Source organism: Bubalus kerabau, chromosome 15 (genome assembly GCF_029407905.1).
Source record: "Bubalus kerabau isolate K-KA32 ecotype Philippines breed swamp buffalo chromosome 15, PCC_UOA_SB_1v2, whole genome shotgun sequence".
Lineage (NCBI taxonomy): Eukaryota > Metazoa > Chordata > Mammalia > Artiodactyla > Bovidae > Bubalus > Bubalus kerabau.
Genome location: NC_073638.1, coordinates 23,772,802 through 23,797,470, shown reverse-complemented (window position 1 = coordinate 23,797,470; position 24,669 = coordinate 23,772,802). Strand labels below are relative to the sequence as shown.

General features: G+C 43.3%; 1 protein-coding gene across 4 annotated transcripts in view; it reads right to left on the bottom strand.

The window, feature by feature from the left end:
- TTC12 (tetratricopeptide repeat domain 12) overlaps positions 1-973 on the bottom strand; it is a 47,703-nt gene extending 46,730 nt beyond the window's left edge. Inside the window, exon 1 of one of the 4 annotated variants that reach the window (XM_055548078.1) lies at positions 420-973. The gene's annotated coding sequence lies outside the window, so the exon portion shown is untranslated. The remainder of the gene's footprint in view (positions 1-419) is intronic. The other 3 variants (XM_055548075.1, XM_055548077.1, XM_055548080.1) reach the window with 3 other exon arrangements.
- Positions 974-24,669: the final 23,696 nt, after the last annotated feature.

Genomic DNA, 24,669 nt, shown 5'->3' with positions numbered 1-24,669 from the left:
CCGGGGAACTACCCTGGGGCATGCACCAAGCCCTCGGCTCCCAGGGCGGGATCTGAGGGCGCTCCCTGCCTAGCCAGCAAACCCACGACGGGACGAGAAGGACAGGGCGGGGGGAGGCCCAAGAAGTTCTGCAGTGCGCGCTTCACCGGCTAGAAGCCTGCAGGTCGCCTGGAGCCTCAATGTGTGCTGAGGCCCAGACACGCCCCGCCCACCCGGCGCAGGAGGGCGGGGACGCGACATCGTTGCTTAGCAACTGCTCCACAGCGTCCACCCGCCCAGTGCCCGCCATAGGAGTCCTAGCCCACAGCTGATCCCGTCCCATCCGCTGGAGCCCAAACTAGTGTCCTCTGCTCAGTTCTGACGGAGAGATCAGGACTAGACCTGAACGTGCGCAGGCTGGGCCACCCCGCTGCAGTTACCTGACCGCGCCACCGTCCGGACAGGAAATGGCGGCTGTGGGCTGACGGTGGCCGACTCGAACCCGGAAGGAGCGGGGCCGAAGGTGGGCGTGGCTCTATCTCCGAAGCCCCGCCCCACCCCGCCCCCGCGCTCTAGTTCGGGAGCGCGCAGCCAAGTTCAGGGCCAGCTCGGGCTAGGGATCTCTGATCAGCACGAAGGAAATGTGGACGGGGCGGGCAGAAAAGCCCAAGTGACCTGCGCTGATCCCTAAATGAGCGCCAGGTTTTCACCTCTTTCTCCTCTAGGATTGGGGCAGGGGCGGTGGTGTCACTTCCATTAGTTTAATAATCCTTGGCCCCAAACGGGCAAGGTCAACAACGGTACTTGGGAGAGTCAGGCTTGCTTATTGGTATAGATGAGATCTTCGGAGAAGACAGTTATGTGACGACTCTGATCTTAAGTTTTCTCATGTGTCACATAGAGAAATGGCACTTTCTCATGAATTTTGGTTAAAGTGCCAGGCGCCTAGTCCAAAGGGATAAGTTGGTTATTATCCAGGGAGTCGTAGGATTTAGAGCATGAGACAATGGACTCATTCACATTTTAAGAGAGAGAGGAAAAAGAGACTGATTTACTCTAAGGAACTGGCTCACATTATCATGGACGCTGTAAAGTGCACCATCTGCAGTTCGCTTCAGTCACTCAGTTGTGTCCAACTCTTTGTGACCCCATGGACTGCAGCATACCAGACCTCCCTGTCCATCACCAGCTCCCCGAGCATGCTCAAACTCCTGTCCATTGAGTCGGTGATGCCATCCAACCATCTCATCCTCTGTCATCCCCTTCTCCTCCTGCCTTCAATCTTTCCCAGCATCAGGGTCTTTTCCAATGAGTCAGTTCTTCACATTTAAGGCCAAAGTATTGAAGCTTCAGCTTCAGCATCAGTCCTTCCAATGAATATTCAGGACTGATTTTCTTTAAGATTGACTAGTTTGATCTCCTTGCAGTTCAAGGGACTCTTAAGAGTCTTCTCCAACACCACAGTTCAAAAACATCAATTCTTCAGTGCTCAGCTTTATTTATAGTCCAATTCTCATGTCCATACATGACTACTGGAAAAACCAGAGCTTTAACTACACGAACCTTTGTTGGCAAAGTAATGTCTCTGCTCTTTAATATGCTATCTAGGTTGGTCATAGCTTTTCTTCCAGGGAACAAGAGTCTTTTAATTTCATGGCTGCAGTTACATCTGCAGTGATTTTGGAGCCCCCCAAAATAAAGTCTCTCACTGTTTCCATTGTCTCCCCATCTATTTGCCATGAACTGATGGGACCAGATGCCATGATCTTGGTTTTCTGAATGTTGAGCTTTAGGCCAACTTTTTCACTCTCCTCTTTCACTTTCATCAAAAGGCTCTTTAGTTCTTCTTCACTTTCTGCCATAAGGGTGGTGTCATCTGCATATCTGAGGTTATTGATATTTCTCCTGGCAATCTTGATTCCAGCTCAGCTTCATCCAGAGTTCATGATGTACTCTGCATATAAGTTAAATAAGCAGGGTGACAATATACAGTCTTGATGTATTCCTTCCCAATTTGGGACCAGTCTGTTGTTCCATGTCTGGTTCTAACTGCTGCCTCTTGACCCACATACAGATTTCTCAGGAGGCAGGTAAGGTGGTCTGGTATTCCCATCTGTTTTTCCACAGTTTGTTGTGATCCACACAGTCAAAGGTGTTGGTGTGGTCTATAAAGCAGAAGTAGATGTTTTTCTGGAACTCTCTTGCTTTTTCAATGATCCAACAGATGTTGGAAATTTGATCTCTGGTTCCTCTGCCTTTTCTAAATCCAGCTTGAACATCTGGAAGTTTACGGTTCACATACTGTTGAAGCCTGGCTTGGAGAATTTTGAGCATTACTTTGCTAGTGTGTGATATGAATGCAATTGTGAGGTAGTTTGAACATTCTTTGGCATTGCCTTTCTTTGGGATTGAAATGAAAACTGATCTTTTCCAGTCCTGTGTCCACTGCTGAGTTTTCCAAATTTGCTGGCATATTGAGTGCAGCACTTTCACAGCATCATCTTTGAGGATTTGAAATAGCTCAACTGGAATTCCATCACCTCCTCTAGCTTTGTTCGTAGTGATGCTTTCTAAGGCCCACTTGACTTCACATTCCAGGATGTCTGGCTCTAGGTGAGTGATCACACCATGTGTTATCTCCCAGTGTTCCTCTGGGAGGAACATAACCCTCCCATAACCTCCCATAACCATGGGAGACCATGGTTATCTGGGTCATGAAGATCTTTTTTGTATAGTTCTTCTGTGTATTCTTGCCACCTCTTCTTAATATCTTCTGCTTGTGTTAGGTCCATCCCATTTCTGTCCTTTGTTGTGCCCATCTTTGCATGAAATGTTCTGTATCTCTAATTTCCCTGAAGAGATCTCTAGTCTTTCCCATTCTATTGTTTTCCTCTATTTTTTACATTGGTGACTTAGGAAGCCTGTCTTATCTCTCCTTGCTATTCTTTGGAACTCTGCATTCAGATGGGTACAGTCATCTGTAGTTGGCAAACTGGAGATCCAAGGAGCCAATAGAGTGAATCCCAGGCCAAGTCCAAGGACCTGAGAACTAGGAGAGCTGATGATGGCGTAGGTTCCAGTCTGAGTCTGAGTCCTAAGGCAGGAGAAGACCAATGTCCCAGCCAAATACAGTCAGGCAGAGAGAGAGAGAGAGAGAGAGAATTCTATTCAGGCCTTCAAATGATTGGTTGAGGCCCACCCACACTGGGGACAGAGGTCTGCTTTACTCAGGCTCTTGATTCAAGTGTTAATCTCATCCAGAAATACTCTCATAGACAAACCCTGAATAATGTTTAACTAAATATTTAAGTACTTGTGGGCCAGCCAAGTCAATGCATAAATTTAACTATTACAAATATCTGGTCACCAGACTCAAAGAGCTTATCATCTAAAGGGTGTTAAAGCTCAATTAGCAAATAACCACTTAAATTCTCATTGTAATAAGAGCTGTAAGATGTGAAGAGTGAAAAACAAAAGTACCAAAGGGTATTATGTCTCCTCCAATGGCAGGTGGGTTCATTACCATTAGTGCCACCTGGGAAGCCCACCAACGGGTACTATGAAAGTTTAGTCTCAAACCTTGGAGATTGTCCCTGAGGACATGATGCTTCTGCTGAGTCTTAAGGGATCAGTGGGCATTGACCAGCTGGAGAAGGAGGTGGAAGCAGAGGGGCTGCATGGACAGTCAGGAAGGAGCCTGACAAGGACGAAGCATCAGCAGGAGGACAAGCTTGGCTGTAGCCTGGAGCGCAGAAAGTTAGTGGTGCAAGATGAAGCCAGGCCAAGACCACACAGGGCCTTTGAGGGGTTCCGAGTCTTCCTCCTAAGTGCTTCAGGCAGCTTCCAAGGGACTTTAGGAGAGGAGTGACATGCCAGATTTTTCATTTTAGAAAATTATTCTGGCTGCAATGTGGAGAATGATCTGGATCGAGGCCAGAGGAACACTGGGAGACATGTCAGAGGTTGTTGACAGTGTGTATTGGTAGAGGGAACAGAGGGGATTAGATAAATTTGAGTTGTATTTTGGAGGGAGAATTGAAAGCAAGGGGATAATAACAATGGCATTAGGTTTCTGGCTTGAGCCAGAATAGGGCTCTCCATTGGCTGAGATGCAGAAAACTGGAGGAGAATCAGATGGGGAGCCAGACAATGAATTCAGATTGATATTCAGTGCAAGATGCCCATGAGTTATTCAAGTGTAGATGTTGAGTAAATCAGCTGTCCTTTCATAGTTACTCTCCTCTTCTTGATATCCTCCAGCTTTTAGCAAAGCAGAGACACCTAGAACAGATTGTATTTCCCGGCTCTCCTTACCTATGACTATTTCCTTATACATGACTGGGTCAATTAAATATAAGCAGAAGTGGTGGGTGCTACTTCTAGATAATGTCATAAAAAAAAAAGATTTCCTTCTCTTTACCTTTTATTCTTGTTGGTTGGAATGTGGACACAATGGCTGGAGTTGGATCAGTCATTTTGGACCATGAGTTAGAAGCGGTATGCTGAAGATGGAAAGCCACACGGTAGAAGGAACCCGTGTACTGACTGATGATCATGGAGTTACTGGACTGGTTTTGGACTACTGAACTCCATGTTTCTGGGTAGCAAAGCTATTTAACCTCAACAATATGTCAGGTTCTGGGATTCTACAAACTTCTGTGTTGTTAGAGTAACTGTTACGTTGGGTTTTCTGTCCTCCCAGTGAAAGAATGTTATCTGATATGCAAGGCACTGTTCCTTTATTCAGCCGTAAAGAAGGCTGAGCGCCGAAGAATTGATGCTTTTGAACTGTGGTGCTGGAGAAGACAGTCCCTTGGACAGCAAGGAGATCAAACCAGTCAATCCTAAAGAATATCAGTCCTGAATATTCATTAGAAGGACTGATGCTGAGCTGAAGCTTCAATACTTTGGCAACCTGATGTGAAGAGCCAACTAATTAGAAAGACCCTGATGCTGGTAAAGATTGAAGGCAGGAGGAGAAGGGGATGACAGAGGATGAGATGGTTGGATGGCATCACTGACTCAATGGACATGAGTTTGAGCAAGCTCTGGGAGATGGTTGAGAACAGGGAAGCCTGGCATGCTGCAATCCATAGGGTCCCAAAGAGTCAGAACCGCTGAATGACTGAACAACAATTCATTTATTCAACTGTTTAAAACTTAATTTCTGATTTTTTTAATTACACATCTTTTCAAATAGTCCAAATGATGTCACGCAAAATAGAAATGGTGATATTTTAAAGTAAAACATGTCAACTTTAAAATAATTTGTTGTCTGAAGAACTCAAACACCAGAGAAATTTGGCACTGAGATCACATAATTAAAAAGCATGTGAAGGACTTCCCTGGTGGTCCAGTGGTTAAGATTTTGCCTTCCCATGCAGGGGTGCAGATTTGATCCCTGGTTGGGAGCTAAGATCCCATATGCCTCATGGCCAAAAAACCAAAACATAAACAGCAGGAGCAATACTGTGACAAGTTCATTAAAGACTTTAAAAATAGTCCACACCAAAAAAGAAAAAACAAACAAACAAACCAAAACCTTTAAGTAAAAGCACATGACTAATGTTTTATGTTAGAAATTATTTTTTTTCTCTTCCAAATCATATTTCCATTTTATGGCAGCCCCCTGCACTCCCCGCACACACACATTCTGAATCCTGTCCTAAATATGGGATATTTTCATGCTTCAGTATCTTTCACTGATCATCATAATTCTCTGCAACAGAAGTATGAACAAATATTCCTTGAGTATTTGCTTTAACCCTACTATAAGTCTGGGGTAGAGCCCCAGTCCTCATACAGCTCAGTGAGGAAGGTGGATGCATAAACAAATTGTTCCAGGGCTATGTGATAAGAACAGTCTAGCCATTAAGGAAGAGAAAATGGTGTCAGGCAAGTGCCCATGGAAATAGCAATTGACACAGTTAATGTGGAAGCTGACTGTGTGGGGAGTGTTCCAGGCACAGGCCACAGACTGAGCAGAAATTTAGGAGGCAGGAAATATGTGTGAGAAAACGGAGAAGTTCAAGGCAGGAGTGGTAAGAGACGAGCCAATCAGAGATGTGGGCAGGGCCCAGGGTATCAGGGAGGGGAGCCACAGGGAGTGTGAAGTAGGGGAGAGACAAGGGAAAAGTCCAGGCAAGAGACAGGAGAGGGATCTCAGCAGGAGGCATGCCAAAGAGGGGGCAGGTGTGTGTGCTCCTAGGTCAGGCTGGAATAACAGAACGCAGCCTCCACAGGCTCTTGAGGCATCTTCGAAGTCACCTCCGTCTTGGTGACATCTACGTGGGTCTCTGTGAAGCCCACACCTCACCCAACAGGATAACTAGACTACGAATCTTTTGAGAGAAGGGATTTTGCTTTATTTTGTCTTAATACTCCCAGCACCTCATGCTCAGTTGGAACTATAAAAAAGAGATGTGTTGTGGAAGTGAGTTAATCTCTTGCTCTGCATGGAGAAAGGCTCAGATCTAAGTTATTCGGATGGAAAAAGAATAACAGTGTGTATAGTTTCTCTATTTCAGTCTTCCCAGGGAGCTTCATGCTGGAGCACAAATGCTGTGAAAGTCACAAAATACACTGCAATATGAGACTGATCACTTTAAAGTGTCAGAAGTCCTAAGAAGCCTGGGTAGTGATGAACTGTCCACAAAGAAGCCAGGTTTCCTCCTGGTATGCGTACAGCAGGATCTTACCTCTCTGTGGTCAGGTGACTTGCTCAGTGCTGTAACTGGTCAGAAGAAGTGAAATGGGCAGAAGCCTTTAAGAGCCAGAGTGTGGCTCACCATATGTAGCCAGCCCTTCCCCCTACTCTGCAGCCAGAGAACGGAGTGTGCGTCTGCCTGAGGCTCTGAATGAGAGGACAAGGACCAGAGATGCCCATCTACCTTTGCTGGACATGCGATACTAGTGAGGAATAGACATTTCTTGTGATCAGCAAATATTTTGAACCCCTTTGTTACATAGCATAATACAGCCCTTCATGTCCAACATGCCCGTTCAGACCATTGTTTTTTGCTTGCTACTATGACAAAACCTAGGGACCTTGTGCTGCTGCTGCTAAGTCGCTTCAGGCGTGGCCGACTCTTTGTGACCCATAGACGGCAGCTCACCAGGCTCCCCCGTCCCTGGGATTCTCCAGGCAAGAACACTGGAGTGGGTTGCCATTTCCTTCTCCGATGCATGAAAGTGAAACGTGAAAGGGAAGTCGCTCAGTCGTGTCCAACTCTTAGCGACCCCATGGACTGCAGCCTACGAGGCTCCTCCATCCATGGGATTTTCCAGGCAAGAGGGATCTTGTGCACTGATGTATTAATAGATGATGATTATTTACACATTTTATATGGTTAATATTTTAAGTGTCAAAGTCTGCCAATATTGAGGAAAACAGACTTAAAATTTGTGTGCTGTTTTTTACTCAGTCGTGTCTGACTCTTTGCAACCCCATGGACTGTAGCCTGCCAGGCTCCTCTGTCCATGGGATTTCCCGGGCAAGAATACTGGAGTGGGTTGCCATTTCCTTCTCCAGGGGATCTTCCCAACCCAGGGGTTGAACCCAGGACTCATGCATCACAGGATGATTCTTCACCACTGAGCCACCAGGAAAGGTGACATGTTTCAAATATATTCCCCCTAGAGAACCTTGATGAATCATGCTTTCACAACTGCTACTTTCATCTGACCTAAATTGCTTGTGTGGTACTTAAATTTTACCTTTTCTTTATGTCCTCAGTAAAAAGTTGGAGAACAGTCAGTCGGTCATTTTCACTGTATAATGTACCTGGACTTGGAGATCATTTAAGCTGTCTCTCTTTTACTCTTCTCTCTTTGTGTAAACACTTCTAGCTGTTTGCCTTTTCTCATCAATCATACTTTATAAACTTAGGAGAAATAAAGAAGAAAAAAAATGTGTGCGTTTCCCCCGAGGACAACTGCATGAGGCATAAAGGAATTGTACATTTGTCTCCTGGCAGGAAGAAGGTGCAGACGAGGTCAGCCTGGAGACTGGACCCGAACAGACTACAAAGCTGTCCTTCTGGGCAACCCCCTCACGAAGGGTGCTGGGACTACAATTCAGTCAGTTACTTTGGCTTCAAGATTTGGCAGGGAAAGAAACGAGGTATTCAGCACTGTCTCTTCCCTCCCTAAAGAGAATTCAAAAACCACATTTGAGTTTATTCCCCCAAACATATGTCCATTTTTTGACAAACAGATAAAATTCTTGCCTCTTGGACCCACCCTTTGCTCTCTTGCCTTATTAGAGACAGAGAAACAACTTCAGGATCTAGTCACAGATTTGGTCTGTGGGTCCATAGCGGGCAAGAGTCTTTCTTGGGATTTCTATGCACAATTAATGACGTCACAATTATTAGCAACTGCAGCTGTGAGAATGACTACAGCAACCAACACTCGCTGAGTTGCTACGTGCTGGCCATCCCACTTATGCCCTTTGTAAGATTCATTTAACTTCAATCTCTCAGTGGCCTTGCAAGCTCCTATTCCCATTTCACAGACAAGAGATGCAGCCAGGGAGGTCACGTTACTTGCCAGAGGCTGAGCCAAGATGTGAAACCTGGTCTGAGTATCCCTCCCAGCTCATCACGTTGCCTCCGGGGTATGAGCCTTCCCTGGAGAGCTGTTTTCAACTTCATCCAGGACTATCCCAGGAGCCTCTGGCCCTAGCTCCTTGTCATGGATGTATCAACCTCAGTACGGGTGCCCCAGCGGTTTCACAGGCTGGTCCAACCCTCCACGGGTGATGAATGCATCTTTCCTGTAGCCCAGGCCCACGTCTCCCACTCCATTGGGAAAGACAGGGTGACTCTGAACGGTGTCCTCCTTTGGAGCCTTTCTGTGGATCCTAGGTCAACTCTGCCTGAAAAAGGAAGGGGAATTGGGCCTTGACTTCCAGGTGAAGAGGGCCCACCCACCTCTATCTTGTGTGGAGCAGTACTGCCACCGTGTGGACAGACTGGCTCAGTTCAGTTCAGTCGCTCAGTTGTGTCCGACTCTGCGACCCCATGGACTGCAGCACGTCAGGCTTCCTTGTCCATCACCAACTCCCGGAGCTTGCTCAAACTCATGTCCATTGAGTCGGTGATGCCATCTAACCATATCATCCTCTGTCATCCCCTTATCTTCCTGCCTTCCATCTTTCCCAGCATCAGGGATTTTTTCGAACATCAGGTGGCCGAAGTTTGGAGTTTCAGCTTTAACATCAGTCCTTCCAATGAATATTCAGGACTGATTTCCTTTAGGATTGACTGGTTGGATCTCCTTGCAGTCCAAAGGACTCTCAAGAGTCTTCTCCAACACCACAGTTCAAAAGCATGAATTCTTCAGTGCTCAGCTTTCCTTATGGTTCAACTCTCACATCCATACATGACTACTGGAAAAACCACAGCTTTGATTACATGCACCTTTGTTGGCAAAGTAATGTCTCTGCTTTTTAATATGCTGTCTAGGTTGATCATAGCTTTACTTCCAGGGAACAAGTGTCTTTTAATTTCATGGCTGCAGTTACCATCTGCAGTGATTTTGGAGCCCCCCAAAATAAAGTCTCTCACTGTTTCCATTGTTTCCCCATCTACTTGCCATGAACTGATGGGACTGGATGCCATGATCTTAGTTTTCTGAATGTTGAGCTTTAGGCCAACTTTTTCACTCCTCTTTCACTTTCATCAAGAGGCTCTTTAGTTCTTCTTCACTTTCTGCCATAAGGGTAGTGTCATCTGCATATCTGAGGTTATTGGTATTTCTCCCGGCAATCTTGATTCCCGCTTGTGCTTCTTCCAGCCCAGCATTTCTCATGATGTACTCTGCATATAAGTTAAATAAGCAGGGTGACAATATACAGCCTTGACAAACTCCTTTCCTGATTTGGAAACAGTCCATTGTTCCATGTCTGGTTCTAACTGTTGCTTCTTGACCTGAATACAGGTTTCTCAGGAGGCAGGTCAGGTGGTCTGGTATTCCCATCTCTTGAAAAATTATCCACAGTTTGTTGTGATCCACAGAGTCAAAGGCTTTGGTGTGGTCAATAAAGCAGTAGTAGATGCTTTTCTGGTATTCCCTAGCTTATTCAATCCAACGGATGTTGGCAATTTGATCTCTGGTTCCTCTGCCTTTTCTAAATCCAGCTTAAACATCAGGAAGTTCATGGTTCATGTACTGTTGAAGCCTGGCTTGGAGAATTTTGAGCATAGCTTTGCTAGCATGTGAGATGAGTGTAACTGTGAGGTAGTTTGAGCATTCTTTGGCATTTCTTTTATTTGCAAATGAAACGAAAACTGACCTTTTCCAGTCCTGTGTCCATTGCTGGGTTTTCCAAATTTGCTGGCATATTGATTGCAGCATTTTCACAGCATCATCTTTGAGTATTGAAATAGCTCAACTGGAATTCCATCACCTCCTCTAGCTTTGTTCGTAGTGATGCTTTCTAAGGCCCACTTGACTTTGCACTCCAGGATATCTGGCTCTAAGTGAGTGATCACACCATCGTGTATCTGGGTCATGAAGGTCTTTTTTGTATAGTTCTTCTATGTATTCTTGCCACCTCTTCTTAATATCTTCTGCTTGTGTTAGGTCCATACCATTTCTGTCCTTTATTGTGCCTATCTTTGCATGAAATGTTCCCTTGGTATCTCTAATTTTCTTGAAGAGATCTCTAGTCTTTCCCATTCTATTTTTTCCCTCTATTTGTTTGCATTGACCACTGAAGAAGACTTTCTTATCTCTCCTTGCTATTCGTTGGAACTCGGCATTCAAATGGGCATATCTTTCCTTTTCCCCTTTGCCTTTAGCTTCTCTTCTTTTCTCAGCTATTTGTAAGGCCTCCTCAGACAACCATTTAGCCTTTTTGCAATTCTTTTTCTTGCAGATGGTCTTGATTACTGTCTCCTGGACAGACTGCCTATGGCTGGACAAACACAGTGGCAGAGAAAGTTGGGGACCTCCTGAGCAGTCAGCTCCTGTTCAGACATGTATTTAATGTTGGCTGAGCACCTACCGACTATTGCCATGAACTCAGGTCAGCTCCTTCTATTGTTGCTACTGCTGCTGCTGTGTAAATTCCTTCTCTGGGTAGGTAATTAAATGATGTCAACACTTCAGGCTATAGTGAATGTTTAACATTTATTCATCATTTATTTAGAGCACTTTCATCTACGGCTGATTCATACCAGATATTATAAAGATGCACCAGCTTTGTGGTATAGGATTTTCTTTGCTTCAGAGGCTTTGAAGACAAGAGGACACAGAAAAATATAGGGCTTCAGAGTTACTTAACTCCATCTCAATGTTATGAAAGTTACATGTGTATTTCTATCAAAAACTTCTGTTTCTTTTTGTTTTAATAGTTTAATAGTATATTGAAAGCATACCATAGGAAATAGAGAAAAGCATAAAATCATTCCTTGCAACCCCATTACAATTAAGATTTTGATATATTTCGTTTCTATCTTTTTTCCTGCATTTCTTGGGGTTGATGTAACCATGCTTGCATATGATGTAGTAGTTCACTTTATTGATCTGGCACTATATCATCATCATAGCTGATACGTTCTGAGCACCCATGATATTCCAAGCCCTTTATTAGGGGCTTCAATAGGGGCTTCCTCTCATGAAGCCATAGAACAAACTCAGGAGATAGTATCATTTTCCCCCTTTTAATAGAAAAGACAGTTGAGACTTAGAGGGGATCCATATGGCTCTTGCCTCTCATAAGTCTGTCCCATGTTATGCATTGCTATAATAATGATCATTTAATCTCTATGGTATTAATGCATTTCATTTATCCATGCTCCCTCCTTCACCTACCTACTTGCCATCATTTTAAATCTTTCAGTTCAGTTCAGTCGTTCAGTCGTGTCTGACTCTTTGCAACCCCATGAACCGCAGCATGCCAGGCCTCCCTGTCTATCACCAACACCTGGAATTTACCCAAACTCATGTCCACTGAGTCGGTGATGCCATCCAACCATCTCATCCTCTGTCGTCCCCTTCTCCTCCTGCCCCCAATCCCTTCTGGCATCATGGTCTTTTCCAATGAGTCAACTCTTCACACGAGGTGGCCAAAGTATTGGAATTTCAGCTTCAGCATCAGTCCTTCCAGTGAACACCCAGGACTGATCTCCTTTAGGAGGGACTGGTTGGATCTTCTTGCGGTCCAAGGGACTCTCAAGAGTCTTCTCCAACACCACAGTTCAAAAGCATCGTTTCTTCAATGCTTAGCTTTCTTCACAGTCTAACTCTCATATCCATACATGACCGCTGGAAAAACCATAGCCTTGACTAGATGAACCTTTGTTGGCAAAATAATGTCTCTGCTTTTGAATATGCTATCTAGGTTGGTCATAACTTTCCTTCCAAGGAGTAAGCGTCTTTTAATTTCATGGCTGCAATCACCATCTGCAGTGATTCTGGAGCCCAAAAAAATAGTCTGACACCGTTTCCACTGTTTTCCCATCTATTTCCCATGAAGTGATGGGACTAGATGCCATGATCTTCATTTTCTGAATGTTGAGCTTTAAGCCAACTTTTTCACTCTCCTCTTTCACTTTCATCAAGAGGCTCTTTAGTTCCTCTTCACTTTCTGCCATAAGGGTGGTGTCATCTGCATATCTGAGGTTATTGATATTTCTCCCGACAATCTTGATTCCAGCTTGTGCTTCTTCCAGCCCAGAGTTTCTCATGATGTACTCTGCATATAAGTTAAATAAGCAGGGTGACAATATGCAGCCTTGACGTACTCCTTTTCCTATTTGGAACCAGTCTGTTGTTCTGTGTCCAGTTCTAACTGTTGCTTCCTGACCTGCATATAGGTTTCTCAAGAGGCAGGTCAGGTGGTCTGGTATTCCCATCTCTTTCAGAATTTTCTACAGTTTATTGTGATCCACACAGTCAAAGGCTTTGGCATAGTCAATAAAGCAGAAATAGAAGTTTTTCTGGAAATCTCTTGCTTTTTTGATGATCCAACAGATGTTGGCAATTTGATCTCTGGTTCCTCTGCCTTTTCTAAATCCAGCTTGAACATTTGGAAGTTCACAGTTCATGTATTGCTAAAGCCTGGCTTGGAGAATTTTGAACATTACTTTACTAGCGTGTGAGGTGAGTGCAATTGTGCGGTAATTTGAACATTCTTTGGCATTGCTTTTCTTTGGGATTGGAATGAAAACTGACCTTTTCCAGTCCTGTGGCTACTGGTGAGTTTTCCAAATTTGCTGGCATATTGAGTACAGCATTTTCACAGCATCATCTTTCGGGATTTGAAATACCTCAACTGGAATTCCATCACCTCCACTAGCATTATTTGTAGTGATGCTTTCTAAGGCCCACTTGACTTTACATTCCAGGATGTCTGGCTCTAGGTGAGTGATCACACCATCATGATTATCTTGGTCTTGAAGATCTTTTTTGTACAGTTCTTCTGTGTATTCTTGCCACTTCTTCTTAATATCTTCTGCTTCTGTTAGGTCCATACCATTTCTGTCCTTTATCGAGCCCATCTTTGCATGAAATGTTCCCTTGGTGTCTCTCATTTTCTTGAAGAGATCTCTAGTCTTTCCCATTCTGTTGTTTTCCTCTATTTCTTTGCATTGATTGCTGAAGAAGGCTTTCTTGTCTCTCCTTGCTATTCTTTGGAACTCTGCATTCAGATGCTTATATCTTTCCTTTTCTCCTTTGCTTTTCACTTCTCTTCTCTTCACAGCTATTTGTAAGGCCTCCCCAGACAGCCATTTTGCTTTTTTGCATTTCTTTTCCATGGGGATGGTCTTGATCCCTGTCTACTGTACAATGTCACAAACCTCTGTCCATAGTTCATCAGGCACTCTGTCTATCAGATCTAGTCCCTTAAATCTATTTCTCACTTCCACTGTATAATCATAAGGGATTGGATTTAGGTCATACCTGAATGGTCTAGTGGTTTTCCCCACTTTCTTCAGTTTCAGTCTGAATTTGGCAATAAGGAGTTCACGGTCTGAGCCACAGTCAGCTCCCGGTCTTGTTTTTGCTGACTGTATAGAGCTTCTCCATCTTTGGCTGCAAAGAATATAATCAATCTGATTTCGGTGTTGACCATCTGGTGATGTCCATGTGTAGAGTCTTCTACACTTATTTAAATCCTTAGTTACTGTTAATATTTTTTGCCAATGTAAACATTGCTGCAACACACATCTCTAAATACATTTTTTATATGGTTAGGATTGATTTCTTAGAGTAGCTTCTAAGAAGTACGTTTCTCAATCAAGATTTTGAGTCTTTTTATGGTTGTTGGTATTTTCAAATTGCTTCTCAGTGGCATTGGGCAAATTTGTACACATTAGCCCTGCCATTAGTAATGTACAAGAGTGCCAGTTCTGTAACATCCTCACCACTGACTGTTATTTTTTTCTAACCTAAAAGATGATAAACAATTTGATAAATAAATCTGTGATAAATGGATTATTTTGTGATATTTCATCATCAGAAAAGGTGAAATCACTTTTACTTCTCACCACGTGCACAGGTACATTCTACCTCCTTTTGCACAATCCTAGAACATCTCTGTGATCTTGGGCCCACTTAAACCAACAGTTTTTAACCTAAGGCCCGTGGATAGAATTCTAGGGGCCTGTGAACTTATTTGGGGAATAATTTTTCATTTATTTTTACAGACTCGTCACTGAGGTACTACTCCTTGCATTGTTAGTGAGGGCAACAAATCTCAGTGATATCAGCAAAAGTTGTGTTATCATTTATGTTCAGCGACACTTTGAAATTAGTTATTAGACATGCTGTTAGAACTTGTGTTTTGATGTGTTAATAAACAAACACATTTATTAACACATCACACATTAGTTTACAAAATATTTTGATAATTGTATTTCAGTATAATTGTTTTCCTTTGTAATGTGTGTGTTTTATTTTTAAAATAAAAACATTATTTTCAAACTACTATTCTAAGAAGTACTTCCCTGATGGGTCACCATTAAAGAATCCACCAGCAATGCAGGAGATACAGGAGTGGAGGGTTCTATCCCTGAGTTGGGAAGATCCCCTGGAGAAGGGAATGGCAACCCACTCCAGTATTCTTGTCAGAAAAATCCCATGGATAGGGAAGACTGGTGGGTACAGTCCAAAGGGTCGCAAAGAATCGGACACGACTGAGCAACTAAGCAAATAATTGTTTTCCTTTGTAGTGTGTGTGTTTTGTTTTTAAAATAAACACATTACTTTCAAAATACTATTCTAAGAAGAGGGCCTTAGGGTTTGCTACCTACCAGTAGAGTCATAGCAAAAATAAAGTTTAAAATTCCTGTCCTACAAATCTTCATTACAGAAGAATTCCAAATAATAAATGTAGATGCTTCCTTCCTGGGGATAGAACTCAATTCCTGTCCCCTTGAATATCCACTGGACTTAGTGATTCATGTCTGAAGAACAACACATGGAAAGGGAAAAGAGAGGAGTGGAGAAGGCTTCTCCCCAGTGGAGAGGCCTGCAGACATCACCTTCGCTGAGTGCCCAAGGTCAACACAACCAGTGAGAAGTCATGTTCCAGCACTCTCGATGCAACAAGAAGGGCACTTCACCTCTGTGATGTTCTTCCCCCAAATCCATAACCCTGGTCTAATCACGAGGACTATCAGACAACCCCAAATCAAATATGTTCTACAAAATACCTGAAAGATATCTTTTAAAAAATAAGGATATAAAAAATAAGGAAAGCCAGAGAAACTGCCCCAGACTGGAAGAGACTAAGGAGACATAATGGCCAAGTGTAAAATCGTCCTTGGATGAGATATTAGCACTGAAAAAGGACATTGGTAGAAAAATTGGTGTAATCTACATGAAACCTGCAGGTTTAGTTAGTAGTATTGTATCAGTGCTAATTCTCTAGTTTTAAAGAAAAATTTACTGAAGTATAGTTGACTTACAATGTTGTGTTAGTTTCAGATGTACAGAAAAGTGTATCAGTTGTACAGATACATATGCCCTTTTATTAAGAGTCTTTTCCTATGTAGGCCGTTACAGAATGTTGAATAGAGTTTCCTGTGCTACCCAGGTTCTTATTACTTATCTGTTTCATATATAGTAGTGTGTATATGACAATCCCAATCTCCCAGTTTCTCTCCCCCTTCCTCTCTCTGGTAACCATAAGTTTGTTTTCTAGATCTGTAACTGTACTTTTGTTTTGTAAATAAATTCATTTGTACCTTTTATTAGATTCACATATAAGTTATATGATATTTGTCTTCCTGTGTCTGATTTACTTCACTCAGTATGATAATCTCTAGGTCTATCCATGTTGCTGCAAATGGCATTATTTTGTTTTTTTATGGCCGAGTAATAAATGAAATGAAAAAAATGCAAAAAGGTTGTCTGAGGAGGACTTCTTATAGCTGAGAAAAGAGGAAAATCAAAAGGCAAAGGAGAAAAGCAAAGTTATCCATCTGAATGCAGAGTTCCAATGAGTAGCAAGGAGAGATGATAGCCTTCCTAAGTGACCAATGTAAAGAAATAGAGGAAAACAATAGACTCAGAAACACTAGAGATCTCTTCAAGAAAATTAGAGACACCAAGGGAACATTTCATGCAAAGATAAGCACAATAAAGGACAGAAACGGTCTGAACCTAACAGAAGCAGAAGATATTAAGAAGAGGTGGCAAGAATACAAGAAGAACTATACAAAAAAGATCTTCATGACCCAGATAACCATGATGGTTTGATCAGTCATGTAGAGCCAGACATCCTGGAGTGCAAAGTCAAGTGGGCCTTAGAAAGCATCACTATGAACAAAGCTAGAGGAGGCGATGGAATTCCAGTTGAGCTATTTCAAATCCTCAAAGCTGATGCTGTGAAAGTACTGCACTCAATATGCCAGCAAATTTGGAAAACTCAACAGTGGCCACAGGACTGGAAAAGGTCAGTTTTCATTCCAATCCCAAAGAAAGGCAATGCCAAAGAGTGTTCAAACTACCGCACAATTGTACTCATCTCACATGCTAGCAAGGTCATGCTCAAAATCCTTCAAGCTAAGATTCAGCAGTACATGAACTGAGAACTTCCAGATGTTCAAGATGGATTTAGAAAATGCAGACAAACCAGAGATCAAATTGCCAACATCTGTTGGATCATCAAAAAAGCAAGAGAATTCCAGAAAATCATCTACTTCTGCTTCACTGACTATGCTAAAGCCTTTGACTGTGTGGATCACAACAAACTATGGAAAATTCTGAAAGAGATGGGAATACCAGGCCACCTGACCTGACTCCTGAGAAATCTGTATGCAGGTCAAGAAGCAACAGTTAGAACTGGACATGGAAAAATGGAGTGTTTCCAAATTGGGAAAGGAGTATGTCAAGGCTGTATATTGTCACCCTGCTTATTTAACTTATATGCAGAGTACATCATGAGAAATGCTGGGCTGGATGAAGCACAAGCTGGAATGAAGATTGCTGGGAGAAATATCAATAACCTCGGATTTGCAGATGACACCACACTTATGGCAGAAAGTGAAGAGGAACTAAAGAGGCTCTTGATGAAGGTGAAAGAGAAGAGTGAAAGGCTGGCTTAAAACTCAAGATTCAAAAAACTAAGATCATGGCATCTGGTCCCATCAGTTCATGGCAAATAGATGTAAATAGTGACAGTCTTTATTTTCTTGGGCTCCAAAATCACTTCAGATAGTGACTGAATCATAAAATTAAAAGATGCTTGTTCCCTGGAAGCAAAGCTATGACCAACCTAGACAGCATATTAAAAAGCAGAGACATCACTTTGCAGACAAAGGTGCATGTAATCAAAGCTATGTTTTTTCCCGTAGTCATGTATGGGTGTGAGAGTTGGACCATAAAGAAAGCTGAGCACTGAAGAAATCATGCTTTTGAACTGTGGTGTTGGAGAAGACTCTTGAGAGTCCCTTGGACTGCAAGGAGATCCAACCAGTCCATCCTAAAGGAGATCAGTCCTGAGTGTTCATCGGAAGGACTGATGTTGAAGCTGAAACTCTGATACTTTGGCCACCTGATGCGAAGAGCTGATGCATTAGAAAAGACCCTGATTCTGGGAGGGATTGGGGGCAGGAGGAGAAGGGGACAACAGACGATGAGATGGCTGGGTGGCATCACTGACTCATGGATGGGCATGAGTGTGAGCAAGCTCCAGGAGTTGGTAATGGACAGGGAAGCCTGGCCTGCTGCAGTCCATGGGGTCACAAAGAGTCAGACATGACTGAGGGACTGGACTGAACTGCACTGAATTGATGGCCGAGTAATATTCCATTATATATATGTACCACATCTTCTTTATCCATTCCTCTGTCAATGGACATTCACTTTGTTCCATGTCCTGGTTATTGTAAATAGTGATGCAGTGAACACGGTGGTGCATGCATCTTTTTGAATTACATTTTTCCCTTGGTATATACCTAGGAGTGGGATTGCTGGGTCATATAGTAGTTCTATTTTTAGCTTTTTACAGAAACTCCATACTGTTTTCCATAGTGTCTGTACCAATTTACACTCCCTCCCTCCTCAGTGCAGGGGGTTTCCTTTTCTCCACACCTTCCCCAGGATTTATTGTATGTAAACTTTTTGATGATGGCCATCCTGACCAGTGTGAGGTGATACTTCACTGTAGGTTCAATTTGCATTTCTCTAATAACTAGTGATGTTGAGCATTTCTTCATGTGTTTTTGGGTAACTGTATGTCTTCTTTGGGCAAATGTCTGTTTAGATGTTCTACCCATTTTTTTTATTGTGTTGTTTGCTTTTTTGATAATGAGCTGCATAAACAAGCTGGTTGTATATTTTGGAGATTAATCCCTTGTCGGTTGCTTCTTTTGCAAATATTTTCTCATTCTGAGGACTGTCTTTTTATTTTGTTATGATTTCCTTTGCTGTGCAAAAGCTAAGTTTAATTAGATCCCTTTTGTTTATTACTTTTGTTTTTATTTTCATTCCTCTGGGAAATGGATCAAAAAAGATCTTCCTTCAATTTATGTCAAAGAGTAATGTTCTACCTAGAGTTTTATGGTGTTTGACCTTGCATTTGGGTCTTTAATTCATTTTGAGTTTATTTTTGTGTATGGTCTTAGGGTTAGAAATTAGAAATCTTCTAATTTCATTCTTTAATTCTCTAGTTTTGATAAACATATTCTGTTTTACAGTAATTCTCTGAACTATCTTTGTAATTGTTCTATAAATCTAATTTATAGAACTCCTGTCCCCAACCAGTGTCTCCTCCTACTTTCTAGCTCATCCATCCACCCAGTCATCCATTCAACAAACACATTAATCAGCCTCTTTGGCATGGGGTTTGTGCAGAGGTGTGAGGACAATGATGAAACAATAAGAGCTTATAGTCTTTCATGCAAACCTCCAAGACCTGCAGGCAGCTAAGCTTCAATGGGATGAATGTGTCCGTGGAGATTTGCATAGTGTGCAACACAAAGGCAGGGGATGAAACAGAGCTAGAAATATGCCTGGTGAACCACGCACAGTGGGTGGAGTGTAGGGCAGGTGTGAAGGGCAGACATGTGAGAGCGTGGTGTCACTTGGAAACCATGGGTGGTTCAGTCTTGCAGAAGCATGGAGTGCAAGGGTGGGTTCTCTGTGAAGCAAGAGGGGGAGGAAGATATGACCATTAGCTTTTATCCTGTAGGTGGAGAAGAACAAGAGGAATGTTCTGAGCCAGTTAGTCACTAGTCTGTGCTGCAGAAAGATACGTTCTCACTGAGCAGGAAGAATCAGACCCATGTGGGGCTTCTCTGACTATGCACAGAAGAATGACCCAGGTCCTTCTGTCTTGGATTCTTGGGTTCTATCTCATGAGTTCTGCCCCCTGCTCTGGGCCTCGCTGTCTGTACATCCTCAGTCTCCTTCTCTGCCTGCCTACCTAACAGCATCTCCATAGCCTTGGATTGAGGGCTTTTCTGTGGAGATGACTCTGTAGATAGAAACCCAGGTCCCTTCATCAATTCTCACCCCCTGACTGAGTCCTGTGGCTGATGCTGAGTCTCCAGGCCTTCACTTGTGGGGAAGGAAGTATGTACAATTGCAAATGCACATTTGGGAGGTGATGATGGCCTAATTGGAGAAGGTAATGGCAACCCACTCCAGTACTCTTGCCTGGAAAATCCCATGATGGAGGAGCCTGGTAGGCTGCAGTCCATGGGGTTGCTAGAAGTTGGACACAACTGAGTGACTTCACTTTCACTTTTCACTTTCATGCATTGGAGAAGGAAATGGTGACCCACTCCAGTGTTCTTGCCTGGAGAATCCCAGGGATGGGGGAGCCTGGTGGGCTGCCATCTACTTGGTCGTACAGTGTCGGACACGACTGAAGAGACTTAGCAGCAGCAGCAGCAGCAGCAGCAGATGGCCTAATTTGGTCCATGATTGTATGGATGGAGAAGAAGTAATGCAGACAAAAGATGTTTAGGGTCAATCAGTAGAAAACATCGACTGGTTGGAAGTAGAAAGGAAGGATTTGGGGATGATGCCAATTATGTAGCTCAGGGAAGTGAGTGGATGGCCATACCTTTCTCTGCAAGAGGAAACAGGAAGAGGAGAAGGAAGATAGATGAAAGAAGGCATAAAAGAGCTTTGATGGGTTACGTTCAAGGTACCGGGAAAAGAGTTGGCTATTCATATGTGAATTTTGGAAGAAAAGTTGGGGGTGAAGATAAAGATGCAAGGTTATTAGCATATTTTTAGCATCCTGTGTCAATAGGTTACATGTAGGTCTCCACACACATATTCATGACTTTCTATTAGGCAGCTTTAATTGTGAGAAGTAAAGAGCACAGGACTTAGAGTCAGATCTGGATTCAAGTTCCAGTTCTGCCACTTACCATCTGTATCAGGGCTCTCCAGAGAAACAGAACTATATCTATAGGAGGCAAGTATAGATACAAATGGGCTTCCCTGGTGGATTAGCTGTAACAAATCTGCTGGCAATGCAGGAGACATAGGAGATGCAGGTTCGATCCCTGAGTTAGGAAGATCCCTTGGGGGAGGAAATGGCAACTCACTTCAGTATTCTTGCCTGAAAAATCCAACGGACAGAGGAGCCTGGCAGGCTACAGTCCACAGGGGTTGCAAAGAGTCAGACATGACTGAGCACAAGAATATATACATAGATATAAACATATATGATTATAGATTGGGTAGACAGATGATAGATAAACAGATAGATGCTGCTTTAACGGATTAGCTCACACAACTTTAAAGTCCAAGTCTATAGGTCAGGCCAGCAGGCTGCAAACTCATGTGAAAGTGGATGCTGCTATTTTCAGGGAGAATTTTTTTCTTTAAGCAACCTCTGTTTTCGCTCGAAGACCTTCCAATTAATGGGAGGAAGGAACTCTCCTTTGCTAAAAGCCAACTGAATAAAGATGTTAACCACATCTACAAAATACCTCACAGACACATCTAGATTAGTGTTAGATTAACTGGGCACTATGACCCAGCCAAGCTGATGCATAAGCCTAAGCATGACATCATCTATGTGGTCTGTGTCAAATAGCTTCTCTGGGTCTCAGTTTCCTCATCTGTAAAATATGATAAAAATTGCTCCCCAAAGAATTTGTGTTAGGACTCCTTTTTGCTCTTTACTTATTTATTTCTTTTTGGCTGTGCTGTATTGGCAGGCAAATTCTCAACCACTGGACCACCAGGGAAGTCCAAGACTTTTAATGAAAGTAACAGAATCCATTTTGAACTCACTTAAACTAAATAAGGAATTCACAAGCTCACAAATGAAAACTCTGGCTTTGGTCATGGTTAGATTCTAGGTCTCAAATGACATCATTAGGGTTTAGATTGGGTTCCCATTTTGGCCTTGCTTTTCTCTGCTGGCATCACTGCAGAAAAACAAAACAACCCACAAAACTCAGAACTGTCTTTCATTGGCTTGATTTGGGTAACTTGTCCCCATCTGAATAATCATGAGGCCAGGAATGTAATATGATGACTGGCCATGGCCACGCCCAGAGCCACAGTCCGCCCTACCCACCCCATACAGACAGTGAGGGAGCGTGTATTCCCGGAAGGAAACCAGGGTGTTGTTAGCATAAGAAAGAGAAACAGATGCTGAGCAGGAAAAAGAATCCCACTCGAGTTCATTGTTTGGCTGCCCAGCACTCCACAGGCCTTTCTTTCCAAGTAATACTTTAAAAAATCCGCCCCTTTATACCGCTGGACACCAGCATACTCACTTCTGCCCAAAGGAAGAGGTTCCAAAGCCATCCACTTCTGAGCTTAGCCCCAGGTCAGGGCTCTCTGATGTGTGCCCCCCTCGGTGAGGTCCACGTGTGAGTCTTCACGGCGACATGACCTGTAGGCAAATGATAAATGTCATCAGCCCTGTGTGCCGGGTGTGTCACAGTGATGGGAAAGTCCTCTGACAACGTGTGACCCCACTGTGGTCACTGAGCCATAGGCTATCTTCCACCCTGCAGTTTGGGAACGTGACATCATCCTGCCTGGGGAAGGAGTGCACCTCTCCACCAGCCCCCAGTCACACTCCCTGGAGAGCTGTCCTTTGTGAACTTTGCTCCTTGACCTCACTGAGGAAAGGCATGAGAGTGCTTCTCCTTCCCTGGGTCTGTGACGTCAACAGCTCGTTTGCCATTGGTACGTGGGGAGTAGCGGTGGGGATGAGACCTGTGAGGGGGGTAAATGTCAAGCAGGATGAGGAGCATGTCCACATGGGGAGACGGTGCTGGAGAGGTGAGAGCAAGCCATCCGTGTGTGTGTCCACTGAGAAGGCTTGGGAACAGTAGTACCTTTTGGCTCCAGACCTTAGAGCCTCTTGGCTCCTTGGAGAAATGGCTTCCAGTTCTCACGAGGAGAAAGTTCAAGATGATTCCAGAACATTTTGTGCCAGAAAGCATTGAAGTACTCAAAAAATGATGGGATCGTGTAAAAAATGATACAGAAGCCAGCTTGCATGTGCTGCACTGAGTGGCCAGACAAAGGGGCAACAGAATAAATAACAAGAGTAATAATTCACTGAAAAATGTAGAAAGCCGTTAGTCCACATGGATACAGATGAAGGATAAACCTTTTGAAATTTTGATGGAGCATGGGATATTTACAAATTTTTAAAGTACTTCATCACATATTAAGCCCTTGGCTAATGATATTTACTACAAGGATGAGCAAACGCTTATTAATTAAGGGCTTCCTTGATGGCTCCATCAGTAAAGAATCTGCCTGCAATGTGCGAGACCTGGGTTCGATCCCTGGGTTGGGAAGATCCCCTGGAGAAGGAAAAGGCTAACCACTCCAGTATTCTGGCCAGGAGAATTCCATGGACTGTATAGTCCATGGGGTTGCAAAGAGTCGGATATGACTTATTAATTACAAAGAGGGAGGAGAGGAACTTTGCTGTGGAGAAGCCTGGCAGACACCACCTTAATCCCATGATCAAAGTGGATGCCATCAGGTACAGGAAAATGGAAATTGCATTCCACCTCAGAGGATGCAATGAGAAAACCCATTACCACCTCTGTGAGGTTCTTGTCAGAGGCACTGTCTGAATTTAATTGCGAGAAAAATTCAGACAAATCCAAATCAGGAGATAGTCTGCAAAAGAAACGGCCTGGGCTCTTTCGAAAATGTCAGGATCATGGCAAATAATAAAGGTTGAATCTTCCAGATGCAGAGAGAAGCAGAAACCTAAATGACATGTGTGTTTCTGGAATGAATGGTGGACACATCAAAATGATAAATTTTTTGCTGAAAAGGTCATTACTGAAACAACTGGGGAAATCTGAATAAGGCCTGCTGATTAAATACTAGTATTGAAACCTACATTTGTTTCTTGATTTCAGTTTTGCTTGTGGTTAGGTAAGGGAGGGAATGTCCTTGATTGTGGGAAATCGTAAAATATGTGCAGACAGTGGGACATCTGGCTAGAAACTTATTTTCAAATGTTACAGTAAAAATAAAATCTTTTATAACTTTTGTGAAGTTCATGACTACGATTGGGAGGAGCTGCAGTCATTTTTTGTAGCCATTCTTTTTGATCAAATAAAATATTTTGTCTTTATTTTTTTTTCAATCTACCACTATGTCCACATTGGAACTCTTATATCCAGCCTTAAATATGCTCCTTTTTGTCTCAAAAAAAGCCCCAATCCCACCCTCTGGCTTAAGGCAGACGTCTAGGAGTCGTCTTGACTGTCTTCTTTCTCTTACCAGTGAGTCCTATCAAGTCTGCCTCTGGAGAAGATTTTAAACCTGTTCACTTTCCACCTCTCTAATGCAAGCTACCATGTTTGTGGGGCTGTGAAGGAGGTATTCATTGAGAGGCCCATGGGAGACTGTCACCTCCACGTATCCTACAGTTAAGTGTCTAGCTGTGGGTTTGTATGTGAGTGCTTAGCCGTGCAGTCATGTCCAACTCTTTTCAACCTCATGGACTGTAGCCTGACAAGCTCCTCTGTCCATGGAATTCTCCAGGCGAGAATGCTGCAGCCTTTCCCTTCTCCAGGGTATCTTCCTGACCCAGGGATCAAACCCTGGCCTCCTGCACTGCAGGCAGATTCTTTGCCATCTTAGCCACTAGAGAAGCTTGCAGTGGGCTTGAAGCTATTGTTAATCAGGATGCTAACAGATGGCTAGACTTGAGTGGAGGAGAGCAAAGATGTCATGGACTCGCCCAGCCCCTCTGCATTTGTCCATCCCTGGAACTGA